Consider the following 6,000-nt stretch of genomic DNA (forward strand, 5'->3'; position numbering starts at 1 on the left):
TGCTGGCGTTCGGATGCGATGCACCTTCGGTCTTTTCACCGTCCTGCCAAAGCTAGTAACTTTCACTCTCAGAGCTAACGCTCCATTGTTATATTTTCTGTCTTTCTCTCCCGCGATCGTCCCTTCGATCGTTGCCTACTGTTCTGCCTTCTCGCCTCTTCGAGCATACTTACTTCTGTTTTCTTTTTGTTCTTACCTTCGTTTCCCGTTCCGTTGCTTTCCGTGTTGTGTCCTCCTCGCATCAGGCACATTCTGCAGCTCCGGCTTCTCCGCTCTCCATTACCTTGTCTCCCTCCGCTCTGCTGTTCCGTATTCCTTACCTGTTTTCTTTCCTTTCTCCATTGCATCTCCAAGCTACTCCGTCTCTCTCTCACACTCTCATCCTCCTAGTGTGGACTACGTACCTTGAACGAAGCCATTCTTGTGAAACATCCGTAAGGATCCAATACAGGGTTTTTTCAGCCAGGAGGCTTTTTCCCTGTTGGAGGACGGTCTCCCGGGGAGCCCCGCGGTTGGGGGTTTAACTCCCGACAGCGTGGCTTCCAGCAGAGACCGACCTTATTTACACGATAAGAAGAAAACCAAGGAAATACGCAGACGAAGAAAGACAGCAGCACAAGAAGACAACCTAGACGATAAAGGTGAGGAGGAAGGAAGGGAGGTTTAATGCAAATTTGACATCAACACACCAGGGCAAAGTAAGAATAAAGTAGGAAAATCGGTTTTCAGAGAAAGCAAATATAAAAGAAAAAATACAATGGCAAATGGAAATTTGTTTTACACTGGATTTACGATGACAGGAAACTCAGGGAAGGGGTTTAGCTCAGAATAGGAAAATTGGTTTTCATTGACATGGACAGAGACACATAACAGATAGACTTGTAGGCAAAAGGGATTGCTCTCAATAGGACTACGGTTTGGGGTTTTAATAGGACAGATGCAAATAGGAAATTGTGAGGTAATGCACACAATACACAGGGAAATTCGGGTTTCAGCTAGAAGGAGACTAATTCTTTTGAGGCAACACTTTAATGACTATAATTATTAAAGAAAGACAACAGGGACAAGGGGGATAATTAGGAATTTTAACCAACTTGTACCGTGAATTCCAATGGGGGAATTAATTGATTTACTTAAAAATATGCTAAGGATTTACACAGACACTGAGAGGTTTAACAAAGGGAATATGCTAACCTACACAAGCTAAGCACATATTCTTCTATGGGAAGGTAACTGTATTACAGTGGCAATTCAGGGTTTTCAATTAGGTTTTCAGTGGGTTTTCAATGCGTGCAATGCTACAAAAGGAGGGACTCATGCAATTTAGGACTGGGGTTATTTGCTACTTACAAAGTAAGCATTGGTTTGGGATTCTGGAAAGACAGCTGTATCTCTGGACACCTTGGACAGCTAGGCAAGGGGTCTGGTCACTGCACTCTGCCTTGGTTTAGGATTCTGGACAGCCAGCTGGATCTCAGGACACTCTGGACAGCTAGGCAAGGGGTCTGGTCACTGCACTCTTCCTTGGTATGGTTCAGCTGCCTTCTCTCTGCCCTCCTTCTCCTGTCTCCCTGGATTGTGTGTGGCTGTCCCGTGACATAGTACAGTCACCCTTATATAGCAAAAATCGACATCACTCACATTACAATCTAGAGGGAGCACTCTGTAAATAACCCTACCCCCAGGATTGGACAGTTAACCATTCCTCTCTCCACCTCCTGGAATGATTAGTTCAAGGGAAGAGAGCACCATCTGTCTGTTTTCATTTATTACTCTTCTTTGTTCTCTTGTCCACCTTTCGACAAAAAACAGTTATGTCTCATAACTTCATAATTCTACTAGCTTCTGACATATGCATTAGATATGCGGTTTTATTGGGTCATAGAGAATTTGATAAATTGATCGCCAACTCTGCATGAGGTAGCATGGCCATTTGGCACATTTTTGTCATTTTCATAAAATGTATAATAGTTATGACTGTGCAAATGATCAAACATGTTCCTAATTTCACCTTCTATTTTTTCATCAAATCTCATAATTTTCACATCTTCTGAGCAGCCAGGAACTAATCTTAACTGGCCATTTCAGTACTCAAAGTCCTAGGAAAATGCACTTTTGCTTTTAAAAACCACCTGGAAATTACATAAAAACCTAGCATAAAACAAAATTATTTCCCATTCTAATTGCTGCAAAAATGCCTAAAAATTGAATCAGTCCTTTGATGTCAATTGGGAAGATCTGTCCCCCTCTGTGGGAGGATCACTTTATCCCCGACAGCTGGTGACCAGAGATTCTTGTGACCCCCTTTGAAGTTGTCAGTTTGTCATTGTTAGTGGGTGCAGGAAGGAGCTCGCACCTCCCAGTCAAATTTTAGCCACACTTGCTTTCCTTGAAATCCCTGCGCCCCTGCCTTCAAGTCCGGCAGAGCAGGGAATTATAACGCCCTCAGTACATCACATGTCATTGCAGTATGATTCACTAGTAGGTGCGACTTTCAGTGGGAAGTGGGGCTTTCAAGTGAGAAGTTTCCTGTCCAAAAATGGGTTTTTCTGGTATGATGAGCCTCTTCCAAGGTGATTGAAGTCTTGTGGGTGGAAACATAATGTACATTGCTTAGTAAACCCCCTACCCCCTCCACAGCATATTTCCCTGGCATTTCTGTGTGAACAGAACTTTCCTTTAACAATGGCTTTTCAAAGTCTTTTTTCTTTTTCAGACCTGTGCAAGCCGCTTTTTGGTTTGCATTGTTTCAAGGGCTGCTGTTCAAGTTAAATGGAAAGCAAAAGCCGTGTCGGGTTGTAATGTTGAAATCCTTACCCCTCATGTGAATTAAAAGTAAAACAAGGCCGTTTTTGGATGCAGTGCATAACTTTTTGTCATTTAGGTGAAACAAAAGCAACGCAAGGCCATTTTTGACATGCAGTTCATAATTCTTCTACTCATGTGACAGGGAAAGCAAAGCACAACCATTTTTGATAGGCAGTGCATAACTTCATGTCATTCAGGTGAAACAAAAGTAACAAAGGGCCGTTTTTGGGATGCATTACATAACTTCTTGTCATTCAGATGAAACACAAGCAATGCAGGGCTGTTTTTAGATGTAGTGCATGACATTTTGTCATTCAGATGAACACAAAAACATGCAGGGCCGTGTTTGGATGCAGTGTTCAACTTCATGTCATTCAGGTGAAACAAAACAATGCAGGGCCATTTTGGTTTGCAGTACTCCAATGCTTGCCACTCATGTTACAGGGAAAGCGAAAAACAAGCCGTTTTTGGTGGCAGGGTTTAAATGCGATGTTTCAGGTAGAGAGGATTTCTGTATAGGGTCTTAAATGCACCCCAGGTGAAGGGGATTTCTGTATAGAGCCCTAAATGCACCACACAGATCCCTCCCTCATCTTCCATGACTTTTTGTTGGGGAAGAGTAGGGTAGAGTGGGGTTTCCTTCAGTGTAATTTTCCTTCCTCAGGAGGTGGGCACTTCAGTATCCCCTTCCAGGGTCAGATTGTCCCCTCAGCCTTACGGCCTGTGGCCGGGCCAAAATCATCCCTGTGGAGTGGGGGCTTGTTTCTGGCCACTCCTGGGCCGGTTTTGGAAAAAAACACCTGCAACGTGCAATATTGCAATATAGCTCTATACACACAAATATTAATTATACGTATGTTGACCCATTCTTGTATGAAATGTATATCAGATTAGTGAAATCATAACCATATTATTCATGGTGCACTTAGGTACAATGCTATTTGATGCCACTTTCTGTTTTGTCAATGGGTGAAAGGTCGTGTTTCATCGCTTCACAGGATGTCACCTTGGGGTGGGGTGAAATGACATCACTTCTGGTGATGTCATCAGAGGTCAAGGGTCGTGAGGCGAGGGGTGGGCCACTTTATTTGGGGTATCCAGGCCTATTTCTTGTCCAAGTCCAACCCTGTCCCCTTCCATCTCTGGGTAGGGGATATGGCATGGCACCCCCTTTCCTTCCTTCCTTTGGGAGCGGGCACTCCAGTATCCCCTTCCATCTATGGGTTGGAGAGTGTGGCACGGCGTCCCCTTTCCTCCTTCCCTTCCAGGTCCCTGGGGAATTTAAGGATGTTATTTATTCCAGAAGATTTACAAAGAATTTACAGCAAAAACAACTTACACTTTTTTATACAACATCAACTTTTTCTCTTTTATTTCTCCATTTATCCAATAACACCAAGGGAATTATTATATAATGAGGTATCTGAAAAATAAAATTAGATCTCATAAATTGCCATATAAAATAGCCACACATGCTGCTAAATTACAAACTCGATACACAGGAAAATGATGGTATACACTAATTACAATTTGGTGAGCAAAAAATACAGAAATCATTATACGAATAGTGTTTCTCGTTATGTTACATCATTTCATCCCATTTTTGTCATAGCATGTAAGATATTTGATTTCATGTTTTGCAAAAGGTGTTTTAGTTCCCCAATGTCATGTTTATTACTTAATATGTAGCACTAACTATACAATTTACTGCATGTGTGACAGAGTAACCCTTTAACTGTTTGGTTTACAAACATTTGGTTAAACTAATACATGGATTGCCAACATCTTACAAAATGGCTGCATGTTTCCAACTGGGAGCATCCAAGCATTACATCGACAATCAGGAGTCCTAAACAGCAAAGATGGACTTGTAAAAAGCAATATGTCTATAAAAATGCAGTCCTCTCTCTATCACTCATACCAGACAAAGCCCGTATAGGGTGAAATGTGCCGTTCTTTTCTTTGTGTGTAACGTTGCTGCTGCCTTCCATGTCCAATACTTTTAATGAATAAAGTACTTCCTATCTGCACAGCAAAAAATATCTCATGTGTGGAGTTGATATGGACTGATGACATTTTTCCACACAACCAATGCCGGAGTGCCGCTACACCAAGTCTTTCTTGTGTTTAACATATATATATATATATATATATATATATATATATATATATATATACTTCTGTCTGATTTTTCCTCCTTTTCATTCTTCGGATGGTTCCTCTGCATTTCATCTGGCTCATTAATCATTCGCAAAGCGTGTCTGGGATGATTGCTTTCAACCGATTGATCTGGACCCATTTTTTTCTGTCTGTTGTCCTATGGGGATGCAGATTTTATAGGCGACAGGTGCGATTTTGTCTACAATTTCAAAGGGGCAGTGCCAGGAGAGGAGGAATCTCTGCTTCTTGGTCTGGTTCCTTTGAAAATTGTACAAATAGACCCTGTCTCCTACTTGATATTCTTTTTGAGTAGTCTTTAAATCATAGCAGGTTTTCATCCCCTCTGCTGATTTTTCCAGATTCCGCTGAGCGTATGCAAAAGCATGCTGCAGGTGTTTTCTCATATTCTCAATATATACATGTGTTGTGCACGTGTTAATTAGTGTCTGCTCTTGTGTTCTGTAGAGTAGATGCTGGGATAGCACCATTTTTCATTCAGTCATTAGCTCGAATTGAGACATTTTGGTTGCAAGAGATAGTGTAGACCTGATGGCCATCAAGTCAAGTGGTAGTTGGAAGTCCCAACTAGGCCTAGAGTCCGCCAGAAATTTCTTAAGAATGCTCACAATTGTTTTACTGTACCTTTCAACTCCCTCACTAGAGGCTAGGTGGTAGGCAATAGGGAGTTTCCTCTTTACCCCAAGTATCTCCCACATCTTTGTTATCACCTCGCAGGTGAAGTGACTTCCTCAGTCCGACTCAATCCTTTGGGAAGGCTGAAATGTGAGAAGATGTGGTTGATCATCAGGGCAGCTGCTGTTTCTGTTTTTGGGGCCAAGAGACATTCCACCCACTTGGTAAACAAGCATGTTAATGTTAACATGTACTTGTTTCCCCTAGAGGAAATCTAATTGTAAATCTGGCCAAGGCAATGTCATCCCCCTTTTCTGGAGGGGAGCTCAGTATGTGAGTGAACTTGGCTGAAATTGCTCACACACAAGACACCCCTTCAAGTATTGGTGGAGGTCCTGA

The sequence above is a fragment of the Ambystoma mexicanum genome, chromosome 2p, assembly GCF_040938575.1.
Source record: "Ambystoma mexicanum isolate Mex_15411 chromosome 2p, UKY_AmexF1_1, whole genome shotgun sequence".
NCBI classification, from domain to species: domain Eukaryota; kingdom Metazoa; phylum Chordata; class Amphibia; order Caudata; family Ambystomatidae; genus Ambystoma; species Ambystoma mexicanum.